General features: G+C 35.5%; 1 long non-coding RNA gene across 1 annotated transcript in view; it reads right to left on the reverse strand.

The window, feature by feature from the left end:
• LOC118913523 (uncharacterized) overlaps positions 1-18,489 on the reverse strand; it is a 49,282-nt gene that overhangs the window by 15,481 nt on the left and 15,312 nt on the right. The window contains exon 2 of the long non-coding RNA XR_005025235.2: positions 1,974-2,129. This is a non-coding gene — a long non-coding RNA (uncharacterized LOC118913523). The remainder of the gene's footprint in view (positions 1-1,973; positions 2,130-18,489) is intronic.

The following is an 18,489-nucleotide window of genomic DNA, read 5'->3' on the forward strand; positions in this document are numbered from 1 at the left end:
GCATAGTTTGCTTTTCAAGTTTTAGAGCAAAAAAAAAGGTTAATAGTGTGTTCATTGTCCACCAAGTAGAAATGCCCTGCAACATGAGTTGTTTTCATGAACAAAGAGAGGCAGAGATATCTTGAAGTCAAGAATTGCAATGGGAAATTGAGCCACCATTAGCCCCAAAGTTTAGCTTTGGGGTTGGTTTTTGAGGAGCACTTATTAACTGAAGTCCTCCAATATACCAAATATAGATATATAATACAAACATGCACACACACACACACACACACACACACACACACACACACACACATACAGAGTGAGAGAGAGAGGCTTCAGCCATGTTTATAAACTAAAGGTAGAACACTGAATTTTACCGGCAAGTCAAAAAGTAGTCTGGTTGACAAAATAAATGAAGTGGTATATATATATTCTGTGTACAAATAATGCTATAAAGCAAATAGTCTCATATGTTCCAGCTAAGATATCTGGATAATTTTTAAAAGTATTTTTTCCTTGATAAAATATGATGCAATGACCCAATATGGAGGAAATAAAGGTGGCAAAATCTATGACAAAATCTGAATCATGAAGAAAAAGTTAAAAACCCTGGCACAGTTAAATAGAAGCAACACCAAGTGCTTTTTTAAAAAAAATACTATGTTGTCAAGCCCAGCTATGAGGCTGGAATGATTCCAAACTAGAGTCTAGGTGATTTACCTCCTGTATTAGCAGCCCACCTCTTCTGGCTTGCTTGACCTTAGCTTGGTGAGGCAGTTTTGGGCTGAAAGTGCTAGAGCAGTAACTTCATGTTAAACTTTCAGCTGATATGAAAGTTGCATAACCATTTAGGCAAATGACTAATTAAATGCATACATCTTTCAGTCCTGAACCACAAGAGGTCATGATAATAATAGCCACAATGATAACCAAAACATTATTTACTCTATGTAGGCATAGTATAGGTCATTATGTGCATTATCTCACATCTTACAACATCCAGAAGCTGCTTTTGTTATTACCTCTGTTCTACAGATGAATAAATTGAGGCTTGGAAAAGTTAAATAACAAGGCTTTCTGAATTGGGTGAAAATTTGGGCTCTACTGAGTTTCAGAAACATTCTGGGATAACAAATTGAATCATCCTGCTCTTCTGTGATTATTGGCTCTGAGCAGCTCTGCCAGTTTAGGAATCAATATAGTGCATGAGTTCTATAAATGTGCCTCTTAATAAGTTAATAAAACAGAGATATTCTCATTGCCTCTCCATCAAAGTTTCAGGGAAAAAATGAGAATATTAAATGCAGTAGGATAAGGAAGATCTGCTCCATTTGCTCTGCAATGATAATCTTTTACAAAAGAGGATTTTTATTATTAATTCTTTGCCTTCTGGGGATATTATAATTTTCTAGAATATAGAACTGCCTTAAGCACAGTAATTTGCTGAGCTAGACTGAATCTCAAAATGTTTCAAATGAGCTGATAAACAACTGCATAATTAGCCATTATTAGATAAAGTCTGTATGTTACTGATATCCAGATGAACAAACCAATGGATAGGCAAATTGTAGATACAGTTTTAAAAACTAAGAGTCTGTGTTGTATTTTTACAACTTTGGAACTTGTCCTTTAAACAATTAAAAACTACATTTCATTTGCCTTTTAAAAAAAGGAATTTAGATTATTCCATCAAATAGATCCTTAGAGGCTTAATCATTAAACACACACTTCTGTGTATGAATAATGTAGGATTTATGTTGAATGCAATTCATGACTTAAAAATCAATAGATGGTGGGATTTTTCTTTTCAATTAAAACTTGCCTCAAATCTATTGCTTGCAGGGGTAATGTTCTTTCATCCCCTTTTTGAGTTCTGGTTCAAGTCCAGAGCACAAAATACATTTGGCCCTGATTAGGAAAATAAAAGGTTTTGCATGCTCAAATCAGAAAAGGAAAATACAGTCAATTTTATGCTTAAACACACACACCTTATTCAAGTGGTTAACATCCAGTCCAAAATGTATCCATGTTACAGTTAAACCTCTCTTTCCTCTCATTTTTCATTTTTTAAGAACTTGACACTGGATCATAAAATGTTGCTCTGGGCTGGAATTCGTCATGCAGGTTTACAGCCTAGGAGAAAGCTTTTAAAAAAATATTAAAATCAGCTCAGCAGTTTTGAGGATCAAATAAAGAAAAGAGAAATTTGCAGAAAGAAAAAGTTTCTAAGCTGACTTAATTTGAACAATATTGTAACTTGGGCTCTCAACTCAGGGTCCACAAAACAGGAAAAGGTGTTGAATCATCTTTAAATAGAAACAACTGCAGCAGCAATTTTCCAAAATTAGAGAGTTGATATTTTGCCCTAAATGGTTTAGATGTCTTCCTGTTTGGGAATTTCTTGAGGTTCTTTGCAGATCAATGATTCTCTGATTTATATTTACCAGTATTTCAGATGCCAATAATGACCTGTAAACTGCCAATCTGAAACAGCAGTGGGCACAAGGCCATGTGTAAGCCTTGTTGGAGAATGGACTTGTCACTAAATTAAAAAAAGTATTTTGATGTTTGATGATTTTAACAGCCTCCAAAATTTATGTTCTTATGCTTCCGCTTTTCACTGATCATCCATTTGAAGCCAACTAATAGCCCTAGGCAACATTTTATTGTTGTTGGGTTCAAATATGCTTTTCTTACAATGATTTTTTATCCACAGTCTGAATTTTTTTCTTTAGTTTCAACATTAATATAGTACAGATCTTGGAACCCTATTAATGTTCTTATTTATATTTCTTTAACTAGTCCTTTCATTTCATAAATTGGCATGCATTTTATTTGCATATTTACACGGTTCCAGAAATAGACCATTTATATCCTCAAAGTTCAAGTAGTGAGGCCATGTGGGCTACAAATCCAATGAGGAGTGCCAATTTCTCTTTCTAAAGGTGTGTCAGCTGAACCCAAGTCACAAAGAGAAAATAAGGCTGCTTCAAGAGGTATCAGTATAATTGCTTGATATTTTTCAAAGGCATTAGAAAAGTTTTCAACTATTTAAGAATGTTCTGACTTTGCCAGGAACATTTTGCCATTGTGATTTTGATAGGAAATCTTGTTGGTGTATTTTATAACTTTTTGTTAACTCATAAAAGTGACATGAGTATTCTCCAAAGTCCAAGGTATCTCATTAGCCATAAAGAAACTCCTTTCCCCAAAGAGAAATTATATTTGATTCAGAACAGATGAAGCTAACACTTAAAGATCTGAGTTGATTTAAGGTTCTAAAGCAAAGAAACTGAAGCATATTTCAAATGTGGATCAAAATACTGTCATAACCCCAGAAAAAGAATATTACATCTAATTTAATTATACTATCACAACATGTAATGCTACACACATTTTCAGAGTTAAATAAGTATTATTACAGAAATATGGGTCAGTACAAGCTACAGTGTAATGTATAAATAAAATAAATTAAGGAAAAGGTTTCATTAAGTTTGTTTCAATTCCTTGCTTTCCCTGCATATTTCATTACTCACATTATTGTATTAAAGCAAACCACAGTTTTGCTGTTAAAGAGACACACAACGCAGCTTTCTGGCATTGATTCCTATATAAACTTTGAAGTCAAAAATTATTTCTCACAATAACTTTAGTAGATATTGAATATTTGAGCTAGGCTTTTGATCTGAAAGAATTCTGAAAAATCTTTATGATGGACATTATATTGTTACATTAAAACATTTAGGAAACCAACTGAAAGTGTCATTGATAACAATAATCAAAGGAGGAAAAAATATTCCCACCATTTAAATAAGTTGTTTCCTAACAAATATGGATAGAAAGATGTAAAATCAAAAGTTACCAGGGCATGACTATAACTGTCATTTATATCTGACTTGCGTGAGGAATAAGTAAAAACTACAGGCAAAGGAAAATGTGAACCTCAATTGTTTTTTTTTCTATCAACTATTTATCTATTTATTTATTTATTTATTTATTTATTTTTCAGTTTTATTGAGATATAAGTGACATCCATCAGTGTATAAGTTTAATGTGTACAGCATGATGGTTTTTCATACATTGTTAAATAATTGCCGCAATAGGTTCAACTAATATCCATCATCTCATCTAGATACAATACAAAGAAAAGAAAAACGATTTAGTTTTTTTCCTTGTGATGAGAGCTCTTTGGATTTACTCTCTTATCAACTTTCCTACATACCATACAGCAGCTGTAGTCATCATGTTGTATTTATATCCCTAGTACATACTTATCTTGTAACTGGAAATTTGTACCTTTTGACCACTTACCTCCACTCCCGCCCATTGCCCCTCTGGTAAACACATGTCTGATCTCTTTTTCTTTGAGTTTGCTTTTTATTTTTTGTTTTTTAAGAATCCACAGTTAAGTGAAGTAATACAGTATTTGTCTTTCTTTGTCTGACTTATTTCACTTAGCATAATGCCTTTCAGTTCCATCTATGTTGTCACAGGTGGTAGGATTTCTTCATTTTTTATGGCTGATAATATTCCATGGTATAGATATAAATTGACTTTATCCATTCATCCACCAATGGACACTCAGGTTGTTTCCATGTCTTGGCTATTGTAAATAATGCTGCTATGAACAGGGGCACAGATATGTTTTTGAGTTAGTATTTTTATTTCCTTTGGATATATTCCCAGAAGTGGGTCATGTGGTGGATCATGTGGTGGTCCTATTTTTAATTTTTTTGAGGATGCTCCATACTCCCTTTCCATAGTGGTTTGTACCAGTTTACATTCCCATCAGCAGTGCACAAGGTGAACCTAATTCTGATGAACAAATTTCACAGAAGACAATTATTCTGCTTTTTGGTTTTTGACATCAAAGTAGATTTAATAATTTAGAACCAGAGGTTATGAATCACCAAGAAAAATCAATGATCAGCTTCCAGAGAAGAGAGAAAAGCACATAGGGCTATAGACATCCTGGACTAGAAACAATGGAATTTGTGCAAGATGTTTGTTGTAAGTAAGAGCTATTAAAAAGTGGGTGTGATTTTTGTTTTAATCATTTTACTAATACCAGTAGTGAGGATAATTATCATTTGCATTTCAGCTTTGTTACCATTATACTAACTGCATTAGTTTTATTACAAATACTTGTGTTGAAGCATGGAAGTTTCTCAAAAAGTTAAAGACACAAATACCACTGATTCAGTAATTTCACTTCTGGGTATATACCCTAAAGAATAGGAAGCAGACACTCAAAAAGATATATGTGCACCAACGTTCACAGTAGTGTTTTTCAAAATAGCCAAAAGGTGAAAATGACTCAAAAGTTCCTCAGCAGATGAGTGGATAAACAGAATGTGTCATATGCATACAACAGAGTGTTATTCAGCCTGAAAAAGGAATGAAATTCTGACATGTGCTACAGTATTGATGACACATGAAGATATTATGCTAAATGGAATAAACCACACACAGAAGGACAAATACTGTATGAGCTCACTTACATGAGGTACCTATAGTAATCATATTCATAGAGAGAGAAAGTAGAACAATGGTTACCAGGGCTTGAAGGAAAAGAGGAGTGGGGAATTACTGTTTAATGGACTCAGAATTTTAGTTAGGGAGGATGAAAAAGTTCTGGAGATGGATATTGGTGATATCCAACAATGTGAGTGCACTTAATGCCACTGAACTGTACATTTAAAAATGGTAAAAATGGTTAATTTTACCAAAATAAAAAATAATTAAAACATTCATGTTCACTAACAAAAATTATGTCATATTTAAGCATCCTAAACAGTGTAGTAGTCCACTGACTTTTCCAAAAATAGATTTGGAGACGTTTGTGAATTCCCAGTTTTATGTGTGTGAGAATGTTTGCTCCGACTTTATTCTGACTTTTGGCTTTCTCCCCATAAACAACTGAGAGTTGTTTTGGTACATACCCTTTTCACACCACGGAAATGAATTTCAACTTTCACTGACTATTGTATTGGTTGGGATGTGAAATTTCTCCCTGAAATGGTTTTCTTCTGCTTTGCATAGAAGTTTCTATGAATTTTTCATGTTACATATATGATCCACTATCAAATTCAGCATTTCACTATTTAATCTATTGAAAACATGTCTTTTCTGGCTAAGAAACACTACTTCAATTTATTTTGTTTCCTGTTTATTTCTATCAACAGCTCTACCAGTTGGCCTTTATTTTTTGGTTATTTTTCCCCCTAAATTTTCATGACAGTTATTATTGAAAAAGAGTAGAAAACAAAGCTGAATAGTAATGAAGGTGCTAGATGCTGAGATATGAACACTGGGTAGTCAGGCAGGTTCCTTCACTGGTTAAGTGATGTTTCTTAAAACTATTTGTAATTCCAGTTCTTGCTTCAGAAAAACTACAAATCACTATTTAAATGGCTCACATTTGCCAAGTTCTAAGAACAGTGTCTGACACATAGTAAACATGATATCATTTTTAAATTTAAAAAATACACCTTTTAGGTCTTTGGCGTGTCAAAATCAATACATAAATATCATCAGAACTGAACAACACCAAACTGAGTCTATTGCTGGGCAGGCAAGGAGGAACTATATCCCAAGACATAGGTTAGGTCTTTCCAACCAGAAATTAAAGGGCTCGAGATAAGGCAAGAGGAGGAAATACAACAAATAGGGCAATATTCTGAGTTCAGGTTTCTGATTGGCCTATGAGGTGGATTAACTCTTTTGATTAATATTTTTCAGGTTTGATGGCACCCCTACTAAGAAGCCTGCCTTCAAACAAGTTTGGTTGAGTTAGTTGCAGAAGATTACAGTGGGCCTAGGTTTGTTCAATGACCACCTTAGGCATCTGCACATGCTTGCAATTCAGAGGGTTTCTTATAACAGAAGTCACCTGAGAACAGTTAAAATTATTAACATTTAATCTGTGATTGCTGAAGATCTATGGATTTTTTTTCAATAAAAAGGATAGGGCAACATTGGGAAGTAGGTTTATAGATTCTGTAAAAATATTGTGAGAGATAAGTTTCAGAAGTTTTCCACAGGAGTTTTTGAAGGCAGCTCTATCTTTTGACAGACTCATATAATTAAGAAGGTCCCTGGTAAGAGGAGTCATGAAATCTTAGGAAGAGTAGAATCTGCCAAGTAGACAAACTATTTCATTGTAATTGCAAGTGTTGTGCGTGTTATTGCTCTTTCTCTAAGCTCCTGGAACACCACATATAAAGTTCTCGTGCTTCATCTTGCATTGTATAGTAATTTTCATTGTGTGCTAACATTTCCTGGCTTCATTTCAGCTCCCTGAGCTAGCTCCTCTCTAGAGTAGATACTCAGTAAGTATGAGCCAATAAATGAATACACTGGCAAGAAAGATGGCACCAATTTTTCTTCCTTTTACTGAACTCAAATCGTGGGAGCTGACTTTTTTTCCCTCTCAGATTAGCATGACCAGTTTCATAGAGGGAGGTTTCCACAATTAGACAATCCACAAAGTATAAACTGACTTAAGCTAGAGATTTAGGGAGAAATACCACCAAAAGTTGAAATGGTTAAAGAAATAACTCTTAGAAAAGTCATGTCATAAAGAAGGAAGTCTTCCATCGGAACATAAAGGGAATACACTGTTTTGCCAGCTTTTTATGCATGCAGGGATAGATTTTTAAAAATATTATCCTTAGGAAAAAAATAAGTAAAACTGTAGAGATGAAAACATTACATTTTATTAATTTAATTCAAACATTTTAAGAGAGTGAATTAAGACGTTATTTTCCCATTAAAGAATGTTTCCATTTTAAGCTTGGGAAATAGCAGGTTTGTCTTGCCACCTGGTAAATTGTTCTTACAGTTATAGCCATTAGAAATTCCCCCATCATTTCTGAGTGGGTAATTATTACTTGAAATAGCTCTTTCAGAGTGATTATTATGAAATGTACCTATCTTCTGTTGATCTACTGCTTTATTTATTTCATGTTAAAAGATCTTTAGAAACCTTTTTATCACTAATGGACAAATTCCATTTTACAAATACATCCATTAGTTGTCAAGAATAATTCTGATCTGATTAAAGGGTAACCATTTAAGACCACTAATTCACATATTAAATGCTTAGGATTATACATTGTTAAAGACCTTACATCTCCAGACCCGTTATCTTTTTACTCTTGGTAGAAGACAATACATAAGAGCCTCAAATAGTGGATGGACCTTCTGACTAGACTGGAGAGAAAGAGGGCTACAAAAATAAGTGTATAGTTTGAGGAATCCTTCCAGAAGGATGTTCAAATACCAGTGTAGATATTAGGAAGTAACAAAGTATCACAAATCTATTTGAAATAGAGGAAACACCCTTAAAAACGAAAGCATTCTTGGATGATTCTGATCTTAAATGAGTATTTAAAGAAACAAACATGACAAAATATTTCTTATATCTATGAAGTGCTTCTTAGAAGGATGAAAGTTAATTTCTTGGTATTCTCACAATAGCTATTTTCTATATCATTGAGATCATAAATAGAATTTATCTGATTTCATAAGATACAATAAATGCTGAAAAGTCAGAAAGGGAAATACAGCGATTTCCAGCAAAATTACATGTAAACTATAAACTCTTTGAAGGCAGAGCCTTAATTAATCTGGCTTCTTATCCTCAGTGTCTGTAGTTCATCCTGACAAATGTTAATCAACAACTACTTGCTAAATAAATAACTCAAAATGTATCAGGTTTCCTAATCTCAGGAGAGAATCCACAACCTGCAAGTGTGCTACATTCCTAAAGAATTTGGAGGCAGAATTTTTACAACTTAAAATACATTTCCCCACAGAAAAAGCTATTATGGATATTATGGGGGTTGGCAGGCCAGTGCATGAAAGTCACTTAATCTACAATGTAGTAGAAACATTATACATTTGAAATGAGCAAGTAGCAGAAAAATATACTACAAGCAATAAAGCCAAAGAGAGAAATAATAAAATTGAATAAAAACTTAAAATCTTGTCTCTCAGTGCTTGAAGGGAAGAAGATTTAAGCCCGGGAAGATGAGGAGAGATGTGGGAATTGTCATGGCATTTAGAACCTGATGGTTTTTAAAAATTACACGGAATTCACTTCAAAACATAATTGTACTTATCCATGAAAAAAATGTCTTTGAATAGCATTACTTTAACTCTTATCAGCCAAGATAAAAGTGCTTTTTAAATTTCAAAAATGGAATGGTGAAAGGGGGAAAAGAAAGAAACAAGCGAAGAAAAATCAGGTAAGCTGAATACCATCAAAGATGAATATATTGTAAAATGTATCAACCTAGTACTTCCTGTGCTCCAAACACTGAAGTTGCAAAAATGAACACAACGTGGTCCCTGCCCTCAGGAAATTAAGCTAGTAAGGTGAGTGAAACGCTACCCACAGTTGTGATACAGACCATGAACCAGGAACAAGGTAACTGGGTGTAAGAGGAAGGCAGAGCCTCCTGGGGGGTCGGGGGAGGAGGCCAACGGTAAATCCTGAAGGAGGAGCAGGTGCTTTGGGCAATGGAGAAAGCAAGAACAATCCAGGTTTAAGGAACAGTGTGAGCAAATGGAAGTGTGCAGAATACAGAGGCTGAGCGGGAAAGAAGGAAGGCCCTGGGAGATGGGGATGGAGGAGAAGGCAGGTCTGGGCTGGAGCAGGGAAGGATATTTTTTTGGTCCCCACGTGAAGCAGCCTGACCTATCCTACAGGTGACTGGAAATCTGCAGAGGGTTTTAAGCAGGGGAATAACATGAACAAATGGACATTTTAGAAAGATTACTCTGGCAGAATAGAGGATGGATTGGAGGTATGAAATACTGGTGGCAGAGAAACCTATTAAAAAAATGCAGAGAAAAAAGCTGTGAGTGAACAGCAAGGCTAACTGCAGAAAGAGCCAGGAGAGCCATTTGGTCTGTTCTCACCTTCGTGAAGGGCCTCAAATTTAGACTCTTGATGTTGTCTCCTAGTGAGGTTATCCATACTGTTACTGAGATTCATTGTCAGGATTGAACTTTTAAAATACGCTACAAATTTTGTGACTTCATTTTTACACATCTTTCATTTTCAATATACTGGAAGCCTCAGTAAGTGAAAGGGATCTGAGTTGCTCTCACTCTTGGAGAAGGCTGTTAACCCGCTGCGTGCATAGTCTTCTTGACGATAAGGAGCGGAAAGGGTAGAGAAGAGATGAGAGCTTGAAAGTTTCCATAACTGGCACCAATTTAGCTTTGTTGCAGCAGGGTGAGGAAAGTGAGCACCCTTTTACTCATGAGTTTTTGTTATTTGCAATTTGCTTGGGAGTGCCTGAACTGTTACTAAATAATTCTTTCTTTACCATCTAATAATATAGATGAAAGTCCTGGATTTGAAATATTTAGGAAAAGGTAGCTTGCTTCTCTAAATTATTCTGTTTTCCTTACATAGAAGATTGACTTTGAGAAATGAGTAGTTTTTAAACTAAGTTATTAAAAGTGACTGACTTCGCTTATATTTATGTTTCTGGTGCTCTACTTTTTTTATGCCTTACAAAAAGCATTGTCATCTTCCACAAAAAAAAGCATTTTGTAGTTGACTGCAAAAAATGAACTTTACTTTTCATTTTGCTTTCTGAATATATTTGGTAAACTATTGTCGAAAGGAGGAATAGGCATGAGGCCACAAAAGTTAGAGGTTATTTGTTTCCAGGTAATTGCAGTACAAACATCCTGATGAATAAAGGTAAATATTAACACAGGAGATTTAAAGAGTTGAATTTTAATGTTTTTTTTAAACATTCATTCACCAAATGCAATAGATTATTAGCACTCTGCTAAATGATTAAAATATACCTAAATTCAACAACATTATGTATCAATTCACAAAAGGTCTATAAATCTAATGTCTACAAAACTAAAAATACACCTTTCAGAATAAAGTGATGTGGTTTTAAGGCTAAACTTGAGTGAAATAAAATGTCACAGTTTAGTCTTATATAAATTCAAACTCTAAATAAATCTAATTTATGCCTTCTGAGCTCAGTTGTCCTTGACACAGAAAACCACAAAAACATACCTCTTTTCAGAGAGAAAATAGTTTCTCCTTCTAGTGTATGACTAGATCTTTATCCATGTAGGAGAAAGCGATAAAAATGATAGAAGTATTAATGTATTAAGATGAAGGGAAGAGGTTCTTCATGTTTTTTAAGCCATTTCACAACAAGGCAAGGACACAGAAAAAGCTCTTTCTCTTTTGGAACATTCTCAACATTTCTGTCCAGTGCTCTGACTCTCCACACAAGGATGACTTCTTTCCTCTTCCTTTGCTTCTGCATTGGACATCCCTTTGATGGCTTGGACACTGAGGGGACCAAGCAAAAGCAGTGACTGGCTGTATGCTAATCAGTGCTCTGAGGCCTGACACAATCTGAGGATCTTTGGGAGGAGTCACTTCCTTATTGCTGAATGAAGCTGAGCATGGTCTGATAGCTGGCACTGAAGCATTATTGTATCATGCAAACAAAAGTTGTACACAGATATTATTGACTGAATGCATAAATAACCTGAAGACCCTTCTTTCAACATTTGAATCGGGTTGTTCAGTGGCAATTATTAGCATGCTTAAAGAGTTTAAATTAGTTCCCTAATCAGGTGTCAGTTCCTTGACCTAGAATTACCTTGTGAAAGATGCCATAGGAATGGTCATCTGTGAAGCAAAGAAATCTCTGGAGTAAATTTTGATCCTCTTTTATATTTAAATATGTTCTCTTCTTTGATGTGTTAATCTCAGCAATTTCTGGGGGGTGATGGTGAGGAAACTGTTACTATCAGGTATGCTGCTTTACTTTGCTTTTGGCTTTTTTTGTGGCAAGCAGGCTCATAGTTGCTTTGACAGGAACAATGAAGTGATTAGTTATTGTATTTACACCTAACATGTGTAGCCCAAATTTTGTGGCATAAATTTGTAAAATAGTAGTTCACTTTTTTTTTCTTTTTGATTGAAGTCAGTGTTACTTCTCATTCAACTTAGATAAAAAAAACAGAAAGGTCTTATCTGCAGAATAATTCACATAGAATCTCCTAATATGTTGTCTTTATTTTTGCAGCAAACTCAAATAAACAATCAGAGCTTCCAAAATAGCTGCAGTGAAGCAAGCAGTCTCAGAAGTTTAGTTGTGGACAGGTTCCAATACTGCTATCAGCTGACCTTCCTTATTTTACTTCTCTCATGTGAAAGTGATTGATTGGAAACTGACCAGAGGAACTTGGGGTTTTATGATGACCATTCTACAAGTATGTATTAGACATCTATCCATCATGCTGGGCAGGGATAATTTACTTTTGGGTTTTCAACTCACTGGGTATTCTAAATGTCAGGTTCCTCATAACACAAAATACAGAGGCTAATGTGCTAGAAGTAGTTCCATGTTTTAAGTATTCTTCTCATGAGCAGCATTTACTAGGCATAGCCCAACTTTACATCAAAAAATATGATTCTAAATATGGATTCTAGATTCTAAAGCCTAAGAGTTATGAATAAAATCTGAACTATGGAAAACCAAACAGCTTTCTAAAATGTTACTGCTTACTGGAGACATTTGCATTCAGCTCTTTCCTCAGATTAGATCTCTGACATTCCTTTCTTGCTTTCTAGAATCACTCCAATGTTTTATCTGTCTTATGGCTGGGAGGAAGCCAATTTCAAGGATCTATTGCACAAAGAGCTATTTACTGAGACATATACAATGCTTTTACTATGAAATAAATAGGAATAACATGCCTTTAATACAGGTTTTGACAATAGAAAATGAGATTTATTTGTCTTTTAGCACTCTCACACTAGGAAATGCCCTGGAAATACCTTTACCATTTATTATAGTGCTGTAACTGCTGTGGTTTTGGGAACACATAATTTTCTTAGCTTAGACTCACATTTCACATTACACATGCCTTTATGTTGTCTTCCACAAAGTGAAAACCTATTACATGTTTTTAAAATGATGAGAACTTTCCATACTGATTCACACATCTCCTACATTCTACTATGGTGGGATCACTCTGCCTGCCAGATTGAAAACAGTCATTTTGACTCTTTCCTCTAGTTTGCAAAATACTGGCAACTTGTATTTCACTAATTTTCTCAAACATAGATCCTACTTTAACTTTTTCATCATCATACCCCTTCTAGGGCAATCGTTCAAACTTTGGTGTGCATATAAGAAACAAAAAACAAACTCATATCATTTGGATTCTTGATCCCTGTTTGAGATGATTCAGTAGGCATTAGGAAAGGCACAAGAAACTGGATTTTAATAAATCACTTAAATGTAATCCATTTTCTGGATTTTCAGAAATTCTATTTTATAGTCTTCTAATCTCTATTTAGTCTTACAAACTATTTCCAAACAAAGAATCCTAAAGATTATATCATGTTCATTCATTAATTCATTTATGTCCTCAACTGTTTATTGAGCACTTAAATGTGTTCTAGATATTGGGTTAAGAGTAGTGACCAAAACAAACATCACTGACCTAATGGAGTTCACAGTCTTTGTTTCCCCTGGTTTAAAAGAGGTCTCTATAATGTATAGATTTGATCCAAACTTTCTTAATTTGATGTTGAAGATCTTCATTGACCTTGTCTCTTAATAGTCATTCAACAAAGACATTCCAACAATGACTCTAGTCAAGGCATTCTCTCTTACTGTTTCTCAGCTCTCCTGTTTCCATACCAACAAAATTCACCTGTGGTCATTGGTCCTATTATTCTTCATCAGGAATACTGTCCAGTGTCGAGGACAAGGCAGAGAGATGGGAAAGTAAGGTTCATCCATTCATTAAACACGTATTTATTGAGAGTCAAGCACTGTTTTACATATGGGTGAATTCAGCAGTGAACAAGACAGAAAATAAATATTCAAACAAAAAAACAAACGGAAATATCAGATAAATTCTTTGCCAGATGTGGTGACCATGACCTAGCAGCTACTTTATTTTGGGTAAAGAATGTAGTGATGTTTACCAAATGCTATCCTGCCCAAAACAATTTTCAGACTGGATACAATCTCTATCAAAACACCAATGACATTTTTTAACCAACTAAAGCAAATAATCCAAAACTCCATATGGGGCCACGAAAGACCTGGAATAGCCAAAGAAATCCTGAGAAAGAAGAACAAAGGTGTGGAATTATGCACCCTGACTTCAAGCTATACTACAAAGCCATAGTAATCAAAATCAGTATGGTACTGGCACAAGAACAGACCCATAGATCAATGGAACAGAGTAGAGAGCCCAGATATAAATCCACACATACATGGTCAAGTAATGTACCATAAAGGAGCCATGAATATACAATGGGGAAAAGACAGCATTGTCAACAACTGGTGTTGGAAAACCTGGACAGTTACATGTAGGAGAATGAAACTAGATTACTCTCTAACTCAATAGACAAAAGTAAACTCAAAATGGATCAGAGACCTAAATGTAAGACATGAAACCATAAAACTCTTAGAAAAGAACTCAGGCAAAAATCTCTTGAACATAAACATGTTTTTTTTTCCAGCCTTTTCCTGGACACATTTCATAGAGCAAGGGAAACAAAATGAAAAATGAACAAGTGGGACTACATCAAACTAAAAAGCTCTTGTACAGCAAAGGACACCATCAGCAGAACAAAAAGGCAACCTATGGTATGGCAGAATGTATTTGTAAATGATTTATCTGATAAGAGGTTAACATCTAAAATATAATAAGAACTTACATGCCTCAACACCAGAAAAACAAATAACCTGATTAAAAAATGGGCAGAGGACCTGAACAGACATTTCTCTAAAGAAGAAATACAGACAGCCAACAGGAACATGAAAAGGTGCTCCACATTGCTAATCATTAGGGAAATGCAAATTAAAACCACAGTGAGACATTATCTCACACCAATTAAAATGGTACTATCCAAAAGACATGAAATAACAAGTGTTTGCCAGGATGTGGAGAAAAGTGAACCCTCCTACATTGTTGGTGGGAATGCAAACTGGTGCAGCCACTGTGGAAAGCAATATGGAGGCTCCTCTGAAAACTAAAAATAGAAATATCATATGACTCTGTAACTCCATTTCTAGTAATTTACCCAAAGAAAACAAAGTCCCTGATTCAAAAAGATACATGCACCCCTATGTTTATTATAATATTATTTACAATAGCCAAGATATGAAAGCAACTAAAGTGTCCATCAATAGATGAATGGATAAAGATGATGTGGTACATATATACAATGGAATATTATTTAGCCATAAAAAAGTCCTGCCATTTACAACAACATGGATGGACTTAGAAGGTATTACGCTTAGCAAAATTAGCTAGGGAGAGAATGACAAATACCATATACTTCACTTATTTGTGGAATCTAAAAACCAAACCAAACCAAACAAAATTAACAAAATAGCAGTAGAATCATAGACACTGAGAAGAGACTGATGGTTACCATGGGGGAGGGGCTGGGGTACATGGATGGGGAAGGTGAGGGGGATAAAGGGGCACAAAAATTCTTAATCATAATATAAGTTGGTCATGGAATAGTAGTACAGCATGGGGAATATAGTCAGTGATCTGTAACATCTTCCTATGTTGACAGATCATAATTGCACTAGTGCGGGTGAAGATTTAATAATATGGGTAAACTGTTGAACCACTGTGTTGTATACTTGAAACCAATATAGGACTGTATATCAATGATACTTCAATTAAAAAAAAGAATTCAGTGACATTTACCCTGAGAGTTAAATGACAGATAGTGGTCATGCAAAGTTTAGGGGGAAAAGCATTACAGGTAGAAGGAACAGCTAGTGCAAAGGCTGTCAGTGGAAATGTGCATACGAACAGTATAAGGAAGGCCTGCGTGGCTGATGCATAGTGGGAGATGACAAAATGGTAAAGGCTGGAGTCCAAGAGTTCCATATGAGCTAGATGACATGGGGCAGAAATATGGATTTTGTTCTAAGTAGATAAAATATCACTGGAGTGTTTAAGCAGGGTTGTGACGTGATCTGTTTTAATGCAGTTTTCTTCAGCAGCTGTATAGATCATAGAGAGCTAAGAGCAGACCAAGGAGGAAGCACTTTGGTAGCCCAGCTGAATGACAATGATGGCTTGGATAGGTAGCAGTACAAATGGACAGACTGGGCATATGTTATGGAAGTAGTGTTGAGGGGCTTGGTGGTGGATTGAAGTGGGGGGGTGCGAGAGAAGACTCAGAGATAATTCCTGGACTTTTTACTTGAGTAACTGGCTGGCTGGTCATCTCATTTATTGATCTAGAGAAGGTTTGGGTGAGGGATGTGGTAATCAAATGTCTAAATGGTGGGTGATATGGCTAAAATATAGACTGCTATTGCCAGACTGCCAAAGGTTTACAATAAGACTCTAAGAAATTTGCACTTTTTCTGAATTGTGACTTAGGAAACATACACTGGTGTTTCCTAAGGATGGGCTGGAAGGGGTAGAAGTTGCATTGCCTGAAGTAGGATTTGATGAGTAAGAAAGAGGGGGGGATGGATATGAGAGAAAGACACCAGAATAATGATGAAAGAACCAAAAAGAGTTAGGAGATAGGCCAAACAAAATACAAACAGAAAATACATTTATTTGAAGATATAAAGAGAGTAAGAGTGAAGTGGGATTAATCATAGATGACTTGTTAGTTGGTAGTTTTGAGTAGAGCATGTGCAGAAGATAGAAAGGAGGGAGTATAGCAAGCTCCTGAGAGAAGGGCTAAGTCTGCTCTAAAGCGAGAAAGTCACCAGCTGTAGTTGACACATCTGGTCATTCCCTCCACTGGTGGCAGGAGAATCATGTGTGTGTGCATGCGTGCCCCTGTGAATGGCAACCTCATCTACATTTTAGTTATCACACTTTTTAACATAGAAAACCTTCAGCAACCCCTATTACTATTAGGATCACCTAATGGCTATCTGATGAAACTTATATATTGTAGCATTTTCAAAGCTTGAAATATTGGTTCATAAAATGGGAGTTCTACTCACTTTTATGAGTTCTATTGCCTATGAACAGTACCTCCAAAACAGGATGCTTGTAAAGAAGATCTTTGTCACATCAAGGGAGAAAATCGGCTGCTCTTTATGAGAAAATATTTCCAGTTTATGTTTAATTTTATTTTTCTGATTGAATTTTTTTCTTAATGTAACAGGCTAGATCAATAAGAACCCCGTGCATCTGTAGCTTGGGAAATGTAGACAGGGAAAATCATCAAAGAGAAAGCAAATGATGAAGAAAATTGATATGCTTACCTACTCTGTGTTCCCTTATCCTTCATTTTCCACTTCTCTAACCTTCACCAAAACCTCACCATTAAAGCAAAATGAATCACTGGAGTAAATTTTTTCTAAAGAAATAAATTTTGGCTCATTTGTGTCAATTGCAAAAGCAGCTGCTTTTTTCCTATATGAGCCATTTTCTGAATAAGTGATTTTTTTTTTTTTTTTGGTTGGCAAGCTGAGGGATTTTTGCCTTAGTCAATAGTTGGCATTATCATCAAATAGGAGGTAAATTAGTCACTGCAAATGAATTAATATCTTCCAGAACCAGAGTTATTTATGCCCTGAGTGATAAACTTGGGAACGGTTAATCAGTGCACTGACAGAATTTGTAAATGAGATCAGTGCATCACTGTTGGGGATCTTCCAGGAATCATGGAGGACAGGACGGCTGCCAGAAGATGGGATTCATTCGTTTGCTTGCTCCTTCCTTCCTATCCTTCCTGCTTTATTCCTCCTTTCCTTGTTCCCTTTCCCTCCCTCCATCTCATATATTGAGGCTCTATTGTGTCCTAAGTGTCAGGGATATCCTTAAGAAGACCATGTCCCTCATGCTTAACGATCCAGGGAAGAAAAGAAATATGTGAAGACATCAGACATTGAGAACAATGTATTAAGTACAGTAATAAAGATCCATAAAAATGTTTTAAAGTAGAGACAAGGAAGTCTTTAACTTCTGTATAGGAGTAGGAAGGGGCTCACTGAGAAACATAAATATGAATTTGCTAGGTGGACAAGGAAGCATTTTAGATAGAAGAAAAAAATATGTACAAGCCTTAGATTTGGGGAAAAATATGACCATCACTGTCATGACAACCTCAACAACTAACACTTCCTGTGTACTTACTACAAACCATGCATCCTGTTATAAGCTTTCTATGAATTAAAGCTTTTAATCCTTACAATCACTCTATAAGGTAGGCATGATTTCCACTTGCCTGATAAGAATATGAGGTCCCAAGTGATTAAGGAACTTGTTCCAAAGAAGAACTGATATGTTTATGGAGTTGCGAACACTTCAGTGTGTTGGTGTGTGAAGGGTGTTGTAAGTCTGGGGAGAGGAAATCCCAGGGCAAAATACCTCTAAAAACCGAAATCAGTCAAAGGGAGAAATAAAGTTTAGAATCCGTTTATCGCTTACAAACTGCAGTCCAGTGCCATCTCTCTCCCCTGCTCTGGAAGATGCAAGCAA

This window comes from Manis pentadactyla, chromosome 11 (genome assembly GCF_030020395.1).
Source record: "Manis pentadactyla isolate mManPen7 chromosome 11, mManPen7.hap1, whole genome shotgun sequence".
In the NCBI taxonomy this organism is placed as follows: Eukaryota; Metazoa; Chordata; class Mammalia; order Pholidota; family Manidae; genus Manis; species Manis pentadactyla.